Source organism: Anabrus simplex, chromosome 9 (genome assembly GCF_040414725.1).
Source record: "Anabrus simplex isolate iqAnaSimp1 chromosome 9, ASM4041472v1, whole genome shotgun sequence".
Taxonomy (NCBI): Eukaryota; Metazoa; Arthropoda; class Insecta; order Orthoptera; family Tettigoniidae; genus Anabrus; species Anabrus simplex.
Window position 1 is genome coordinate 287,410 of NC_090273.1, and position 9,840 is coordinate 297,249.

Genomic DNA, 9,840 nt, shown 5'->3' on the forward strand with positions numbered 1-9,840 from the left:
TAGCTATTCTGAGTACGGTATTACATTTTGTGAGGGCTGTTTACCACGGTCGTATTGCATCAGCTGTTCTCACTGCGGTAGCGCGCTGGCAACAGAGGCAAGGCGCTGCTCATTTTTGTGGAATGAACTAGTACGATCCTCAAAAAAGGAAAGGAACATAGCACAAAAAGAATGAGATACAATAGCACCTCGATTCTCCGTTTTTGGAGGGACCATGGAAAGAACCGTACAACACGGGGAAATGGAAAATCCGGGAACGAATGAACCATCAACAATTTGGCTAAACAACACAAAAATGAAATTATGTATACTTATAATCTTATAACACCCCTGAACCAAACCAGACAACAGCCCCAAAGGACCTACCAAGCGACCGCTGCTCGGTCCGAAGACCTGCAGATTACGAGGTGGGGCATGGTCAGTGTGACGAATCCAAACTCCATCTTCTCCACTGTAGATTCCGTTGAGTTCTTCGTTCGTAACTCCGAGCTGGGAGCGTTACCAGATGACACACACCAGGTCTGTGTGCTCTGGGACTCAAATAGGCAGGGGCGTCACTCCCTCGGCAGGGCTGCCTCTGATGAGGGTCCCTACCTGCTACCTCCTCAGTTCAATAACACAGAAAATTATCTTCACCTAATTAAAGTAAAGTACTTGTTTCCAGCCCAAGTCAAGGCTTGGAAGTGCAGGCCTTGCCTGCACATGCTAGAAAGGCATCCATGGTTCCTCCACATGGGCGAGGTGAAGTGGGGCTGCTGGTGACTGAGGTAAAGGCTCACTACGGGGTGCTGGAACCAACACATAGCCTGGATGAGCCGTGGGTTGGGTAAAGGGTGATCCAAACCTAGGAGGAAAGTCATGGCTGTCATGATGATGCTAAGTGGAGACCACATGAGTAGGCCTACTGAAGGGGAAACAAACCTGGCTAGGTTTGGGCCAGGGGCAGACCGCTGGATGGACTCAGGCTCTGCTACAGAGAGCCTGAGTTGCGGTAGGACAATGTCTGGCTGCATGCCTCATCATGGATGGTGAAAATGCTCAACACCCTGAAAGGGGAAAAAACCCTACGATTGACTGAAATATGGATGCCTATAAAAGAACCAATTTCAAAAATTTCGACATCAAGGGAAGGCAAGGAAGCTCCAGTAGAGCAGATCCGGAAGCAAGCCCAAGATTTTAAAAAATGGAGACAGAAGTCCCAACTGGACAGGCTGTCACCAACTCAAAACAAGAAATGGCAACAGAAGCTCCAGTAGAGCAGACTGCAGTCAGAATCAATCAGCACGATAATAAACTCCTAACACAAGAGTGGAGAGTACTGAATGCCACTTCAATCGATAAGACAGGAAGGACAGTCGTTTTAGCCCTTGGTGAAAGAGACTTTGAAGAGCTAAAAAAGCTCTAAGGTTAAGCTCGGACTTGGGCAGATCAAGTTTCAAATCATCAGGAGAAAAACGAAACCCAATGTTGATCAAGATGGAGCTGAAGGTCCTTCAGGACAATCTTCATTATAAAAAAGCAGATGTGGCCAATTTCGCCAGGAAGTTCAAGTCCGAGGCTGTTGACGTGGCCCTTATTCAAGAGTCATGGGCAGTCAAGGGCAGAGTAGCATGACTGGTGGAATCTGGAGGTAAGCTGATGTACGATACAACATCGGAAAAAACCAGAACATATCTTCTTATGAACAGGAAATTAAAATGTCTTATGTTGCAGGAACACTGTTTACGGACTTAACCATGGCCAAGATTAAACTTGGAAAATGGGAGGGACCCAGAGAAATAACCATAGGCTCTGCATATCTCCCATATGACTTGACTAATCTGCCCCCATCAGAAGAAGTTGAGAACCTAATTTGCAACGCAAAGAGGAAAGGCGAACACCTAGTCCTTGGAGCAGATGCAAATTCACACCACACGGGTTGGGGCAGCACCAACTGCAATGCAAGAGGTGAGTCTTTATTAGAGTTTATTATTGGATGAGTTGACGATACTAAACTTAGGAAACAAGCCTATATTTATAAATAAAAATCGTAGGGAGGTAATTGACATTACACTAAGCACTACGCATATTGCAAACTTTATTAAAGACTGGAAGGTGCTGGAGGAACCATCATTGGCAGACCACCAGCACATCCATTTTGCAATAAATGCGAGACTACATGGAATTGAGGCGTACAGAGACCCAAAAAGAACTAACTGCGATAGATACAGAGAAGTTCTACGGAAGGCTGTACAAAAAATTCCAACTAACGAGGTTAGGATGTTGTATAGAATATCATCTAGAAATGGTACGTGGGACATATATCATAGGAAACTCACTGAGTATAACCTAGAGATACAGAAAGAAAAAAGAAAATCTTGGAGACTGTTCTGTGAGAAAGTGGAATCACACACTGAAACAGCAAGTCTCCAGAAGGTTCTGAAAGCAACCCATATAAATCAAGTGGGGGCACTGAAGAAACCAGATGGGTCATTTACTCAGGCGGGGAGGGACACACTGTAGATACTAATGGCGTGTCACTTTTCTGAGGCTGAGGAGATGACAGAGCTTCGGTCTCTGTTCCAACCGCTTCTTCTAAGAGCAGACTGGAACTGTGCCAACAGAATAATAAAACATAACCATGTAAAATGGGCAATCGAGTAGTTTCATCCTATAAAGGCTCCAGGGCCAGATGAAATACTTCCAATACTCCTAAAGGAAGTACAGGAGATGCTCGTCAATGCCCTGACGGACATTTTCAGACCTAGTCTAGCCTTAGGGTACGATGTCACCATGGACGAGTTCCGTGTATTTCTAGGACTTATGTTTCACATGGGTATTGTGCAAGTGTCTCGTATTAGGGATTCCTGGAAAACGCACAGGTTATTCAACACTCCATGTTTTAGGAACTACATGAATAGAAATAGATTTCTACTTCTACTTAAGTGCCTCCGTTTTACAAGGAACCCAGCTGAGGGAGATCCAAAACCAGCAGATCGTTTGTATAAAATACGACCAATGATAGAGTACTTCAATGATAAAATGAAGGAGGTTTATGAACCTGGTAGGGAGCTGTGTATTGACGAATCCATGATGTTACGGCATGGTAGACTGATGTTTCGTCAATACATTATAAAAAAAAAAAACGGCATCAAGCTCTATATGCTCATGGAGACTGATGGAACGGTTATAAATTTTACTGTCTACACTGGGATAACAGATGACTTAGGTGGGAAAGAAAGACCATGCTGCAAAGGTAGTGCTCCATCTTATGCAAGGCCAGCTAAATTTAGGACATGCACTCTAAATGGACAATTTCTATGATAGCTATTCTTTATCGCTACTCTTCTCAGTAATGGGACACATTCGACTGGTGCACTCAGAGTTGGCAGGAAGGAAACGCCACTCAGCATAGTTGAGAGCAAACTAAAAGTTGGCGAAGTTATCTGCTCTTATGCTAACGGCATAGCCATGGGAAAGTGGCGGGATAAGCGTGAGGTAAGATTCGTTTCGACAGAATATGAGCTCGACATGGCAGAGGTCAGCAACAAGAGAGGGGCCAAAAAACTGAAGCCTAAAGCAATAGTGGAGTATAATAGACATGTTAGGCACAGATCGCCATGACAAAATGATTTCCTACTATCCTTTCACAAGAAAAACAACGAAGTGGATATCGAAAACTGAGAATTCATGTGGTTGAAATGGTATTTTTGTGTGAAATGTTCAAAAACTTATTTTTTTGTTGTAAAGAAGCTTTGCAATCGAACAAAACATTTTCCTCGTTCCACTTCATTACTAGTCATGACGCACATGCAACGTCAAACGGCACCGAAGGCGAAAAGCTCATCGGTAGTGCCGCTGACGCAGCGTGGCTTGTATGCACATAAATAATATTGAAATAATTAAAATAACAATCTAAAATGCACAAGGGCACAGAAATGAATCCTTTAAACAAAAAAAGTATTACGGTACCTCGGTAATGGTTGCCCATATCCGAGCGGCCGCGAACGTGATAATAGATTTTTTTTTTTTGCTAGGGGCTTTACGTCGCACCGACACAGATAGGTCTTATGGCGACGATGGGATAGGAAAGGCCTAGGAGTTGGAAGGAAGCGGCCGTGGCCTTAATTAAGGTACAGCCTCAGCATTTGCCTGGTGTGAAAATGGGAAACCACGGAAAACCATCTTCAGGGCTGCCGATAGTGGGGCTCGAACCTACTATCTCCCGGATGCAAGCTCACAGCCGCACGCCTCTGCGCTCACGGCCAACTCGCCCGGTGAGATAAATTTTTGTAATGATAAATATTAGTAAAGAGCAGAATAACATTGAAAATCCAATAAAAGTTCATGAAAATACACCCTTTTTTGCATTATATTACCGTCGAATTGTAATATATATGAAAGAGAAAACAAAAGACAAAAACGAAACAAGCGGGACTCGATTCAGTGAACCAGCGACTACGGAGCTTGAACGCTAACCACTTGACAACCGCTGTTTCGTGCTCACGATCGCAACGCAACGGTACATATTCGACGCGAAAACTTCTCTGCGATTTTAGCGAGAACGGTTTTTTTCTTACTAGTTGCTTTACGTCGCACAAACACAGATAGGTCTTATGGCGACGAAGCGACAGGAAGGGGCTAGGAGTGGGAAGGAAGCAGCCCCGGCATTTGCCTAATGTGAAAATGGGAAACCACGAAGAAAATAAAAAACCCATCGTCATGGCTGCCGACAGTAGGGTTCTCCCGAATACTGGCCGCACTTAAGCGACTGCAACTATCGTGCTCGGTTTCTCGAGAACGCCTTAGTAATACAACTTACTATTTTAATCCAATTTTATACGGTATTCTTCTTCATTGGTTACCCCCCCCCCCCCATGGTCGGTTTTCCCCTCGGACTCAGCGGGGGATCCCACCTCTACCGCCTCAAGGGCAGTGTCCTGGTCGGGGGATACATCTGGGGAGGATTACCAGTACCTCGCCCAGGCGGCCTCGCCTGCTATGTTGAACAGGAGCCTTGCAGGGGGATTTCCCTGGAGGAGAAGTGGGAAACCAAGGAAATCCACTTCCAGGATGGCTGAGGTGGGAATCGAACCCACCTCCACTCAGATGACCTCCCGAGGCTGAGTGGACCCCGTTCCAGCCCGCGTACCACTTTTTCAAATTTCGTGGAATCGAACCCGGGCCTCCGGGGCTAATCACACTAACCACTACACCACAGCGGCATGTTTTAGAATATTTGTTTACAGACATTTGTACCACAAATGTCACGAAAACTGTCTGATGCATGACAGTTCTTTGAAATTACTGATGATAAAAATCAGCAAAATGCAAATTTTGCTGCCGCATTTACGCGACGGGTGGTGGCATATCAAATGTGTGGGATCATATCAAGAGGCACCACGATTGATATGAAGTGTTTGAACTACCAGTTCATAGAAATTGAGTGGTTAGTTCACACTTCATAGGAGTGAACGACTCATTCACGAGTTACCCGTCACTCTTTGTTCGCGGACGGCCAGTATTTAAATCATCCTAGTTGATATCATGACAATGACGGGTAGTATTTTTCGGAAGATTCGGGACATTAGAAGTGGGAAAAATAATATTCACCTTTATAACTTTAAATTGTTAATAATGCAGAGGGAAAATGTTACCTGACGTGCAATAAATTAACAAACTGAATGATTACACGTGTCGTGTCTTCGGGATACCAATTATTTACAGTACTTAATGTAGGTTTAAAAATACAATGACTGTTACCTAATATTATACAAGTACAACCTTGGGGAGTGGAATCGGAGGTAAGGCTTTTTGCGGATGATGTTATTCTCTATAGAGTGATAAGTTACAAGATTGTGAGCAACTGCACCGTGACCTCGAAAATGTTGTGAGATGGACAGCAGGCAATGGTATGTTGATAAACGGGGTTAAAAGTCAGGTTGTGAGTTTCACAAATAGGAAAAGTCCTCTCGGTTTTAATTACTGCGTTGATGGGGTGAAAGTTCCTTTTGGGGATCATTGTAAGTACCTAGGTGTTAATATAATAAAAGACCTTCATTGGCGTAATCATATAAATATGATTGTAAATAAAGGGCACAGATCTCTGCACATGGTTATGAGGGTGTTTAGGGGTTGTTGTAAGGATGTAAAGGAGAGGGCATGTAAGTATCTGGTAAGACCCCAACTAGAGTATCGTTCCAGTGTACGAGACCCCAACCAGGATTACCTGATTCAAGAACTGGAAAAAATCCAAAGAAAAGCAGCTCGATTTGTTCTGGGTGATTTCCGACAAAAGAGTAGCGTTACAAAAATGTTGCAAAGTTTGGGTTGGGAAGAATTGAGAGAAAGAAGAAGAGCTGTTCGACTAAGTGGTATGTTCCGAGCTGTCAGCGGAGAGATGGCGTGGAATGACATTAGTAGACGAATAAGTTTGAATGGCGTTCATAAATGTAGGAAAGATCACAATATGAAGATAAAGTTGGAATTCAAGAGGACTAATTAGGGCAAATATTTGTTTAAAGGAAAGGGAGTTAGGCATTGGAGTAACTTACCAAAAGAGATGTTCAATAAATTTCCAATTTCTTTGCAATTATTTAAGAAAAGGCTTGGAAAACAAGATAGGGATTCTGCCACCTGGACGACTGCACTAAATGCAGATTAGTAGTGATTGATTAGTTACGCAGTTATACACCTACATTACAAGGTGTGCACCACAAATAACCGGTGAACGGTTAAATATGTAGGCAAATTTTTTTCACTTTCAGTAATGATACCAAGGGGCTAATAATGACTTACAGTACTGTTTCATGGCGTTAATATTTTCCGAGATCATGGTACTAACTTTGCTTTTTTAAACGGTACCTAACACAATATTTTGTACACACAGCCCTAAATCAGCACCGTGATTATTTTGAAAATGGGACAAGTACTTCGAAACGTGCGTCATTTGCTAGCTGAGAACTGCCCTGTTCGATTCGCGCTCCGTATGAATCATTAGCTGTTGACATACGGAGTTGCTAGATAGGCATTCTCTCTACTGTGCTCAGAAGTACACTATGATCAAATGCATGATTTGACACCTTTAATATCGCCGTAGGTAACAGGTAAATGAAAAACGGATACAGACCTTGAACTACACCAGATAACATAGCCCTGTGAACGTGATCTAAGTACACAACTTAAACGATATGTTGTCACATATAGGCTACTTCCGTGCCAGCGTAACTGATACATCGGTGACAAATTAGCAGGCTGCGATTTATCGACCATCTTAGTTACAGACCTCGAAACTTACTACCTATAACTTACATTTTTGATAAGACTGAACGAGCTATTTCATTAAACACTCCCTTCCAGGAGATATCATCTGACCCAGAAACGCTCTTTTCAATAGAACTGGATTATATTGTCTCCAATGTGTTTTAAAAATCCTTCGATATGAACACTAACGTCCAACGCGAATGTCAAGAAATGTCAAAAGACAAAGCCTGATTGATCTACTAGAGTGAGACCTATCCTGTTAAACTTTTTAAGTATTGTATGAAAACTGCACGTAGATCATTTTGTAATTGATGTACCGGTAATTAAAACATGTGTAATAAAGCGCAACTGTATCAAAATGAGGGATGGTTTACAGTTTAAAGATACTTTATCTGTAGTTAATAGCCCTATGCATGATGTAGGAGCAGCTGACAGCCCAAGTCCCAAGATTGCAGAGACAGTTCGAGGTAGTTTTGCTGACTAATTTCAAAAATGTGATTGAGATGCATTAGCTTCAAAACAGGAAGGGGCTGTCAATACTTGATATACCCCATTTTTGTTATACGCTCCTCTGAAGAGATTAAAAATTTGCCTTGTGTGTGTAAAAAAATATTAAAATAAAGGAATGATCGTACTTACCACATTCACCTATTAATAATTCTTCGTATATAAACTCGCTCATTGTGGAATTAAAAAAGAAGTTCAAGGTGGCACGTACCCGTTGGCCTCTGTGAAGTGGCAGACTGTTAAACAGCGTGGCATAGACTGCTGCAAGTGTTGGCCTTGGACCCAGCCAGGGGTAGCTGGGGAAAACCGACATGATGGCGGAAGGGGAAGTTTGAGCTCGCTGGCCACAACTGCACTGTACAGTGCTACAACAAATGTGTTCACCACTGGCGTAATAATATTAGTCTGCATTTTTTCTTTTCTCAGCGAATTTCAGATTTTGCGGAAATAAGTTGCAAATGCCTCCCCAGAATGTACAGACTGCCTCCAGAACTTCATTTCAATGTACAGTACAAAGACGACGCGTCACAACAAGTTGTTCTTACAATGTTGCGGCGAGTAATTTGTACCGTTGTAGTAACATACTTTTGTTTCTATCCTCAGTAGCGGCGACTGGAAATTAGAAGTGGGGCCCCCCCGACTGCCAAAAAAAAAAGTTATAGAAAAAATGTACCGGTGGTCTGGGGAATATAGTGCGGAGTAGACATCAAATTTGAAAGTAGCTACAAAATGATGTTTTGGTGCTCTCCGAGCGAATTTCGACAGAGAAGTGAAGGCTGACAGTTTAGCAACTTAACTGTGATAATAGTTTTGTAACATTTTGATTTAATTCTATACAATAAAACTTTCACGGAAGTAACAATATTACAAATGTGCGCATCTAAGGTTCTGTGCCATCAGATAGTGATCACGCTTCTACACGCTGCTGTGCGGGTCTCTACTACTTGCTGTGGCACTGAGCTGCGTTGAATGGCATATTTTAATGTATTTATTCAGGATCAGCAACAGCATAACGCCGAATTACAGAGATCCGAGCTGTGTACAATATATATTAATCTAAAATGAAAGATATATAGGATTGTACAGCTTTTATTGTGTATATTTGTGTACTTTGTAAATATATATAACACATTTACATAAACGACATAAACAAAGGAAAATACATTTAAATACATGAGGAGAAACAGGAAAGAACAAGTAGGAAAATTAAGTTATATAAGAAATATCATGACAGAAGGAAGGAAACCATACGAAGATGTCTAGGTTCTGCCTATTCCTACCAATTTTTTAAATTGGGTTTGATTCCGACTTCAGCCATCCCTGAAGTGGTTTCCTACTTCTTCCCCACGCAAATGCCGGGGAGATAATTTAAGGCCACGGCCGCTTTCTTCCCTCTTCCCCTTCTATCCGTTCCAATCTTCTCATTCCCTCATTAAGGTCCCTGTTCAGCATAGCAGGTGAGGCCGCCCACTTGTATACCCCCAACCCAAAGTCTCCGTTCCAGGACACAGCGAGGGATCCTAACTCAAGGGCAGAGTCCGAGGGGAATAACCCTGGAGGTTAAACGGATTAAGGAACAAGAAAGAAAGATTTTTTTATTTAAAAAAATTAAAAATAATTATGTAACAGTCAACAGGGTTTACATACCATTGCTTTTTATCATTCCTTGTCCTGCCCCCCCCCCCCCCCGCCACTTTTCGCCGCTACTAATATCCTCAGCACTATGGCTTCCTGGCAAGGACGAGTTCGACAGCCCTAGTGGAAGGACATGTTCCTCCCGCTCGCTCTCTCTCTCCTTGCCAGGCGCTCTGTACTTTCCCAGTACTAGTCAGGCAGCTGTACTTGTTAGTACATCTTCGAAAGAGCATTGTCTGAGCTGTAGCACTTTTCAGTGCTCGCTCTTTCTTCTGTTTCAGGAATTCTTACAGGAGGACCAGGATGGAGAAGCCGACTCTACCAGTGAGGCTGGTCGACTACGACTACGAGGGAGCCGTCGACAAGCTGCTGGACGCGATCGACGAGATGGATGTCCCCAGCTACGAACGCCCAGGACTGGTTGTGTTCAACCGGCTGGGGGAAGGCGACCACCAG

At 43.1% G+C, this 9,840-nt stretch overlaps 1 long non-coding RNA gene across 1 annotated transcript in view; it reads right to left on the reverse strand.

Annotated features, from left to right (window-relative positions):
- Positions 1 to 7,986, reverse strand: part of LOC137502181 (uncharacterized) — a 42,288-nt gene extending 34,302 nt beyond the window's left edge. Inside the window, exon 1 of the long non-coding RNA XR_011018701.1 lies at positions 7,882 to 7,986. This is a non-coding gene — a long non-coding RNA (uncharacterized lncRNA). The remainder of the gene's footprint in view (positions 1 to 7,881) is intronic.
- Between the last annotated feature and the right edge of the window lie 1,854 nt (positions 7,987 to 9,840).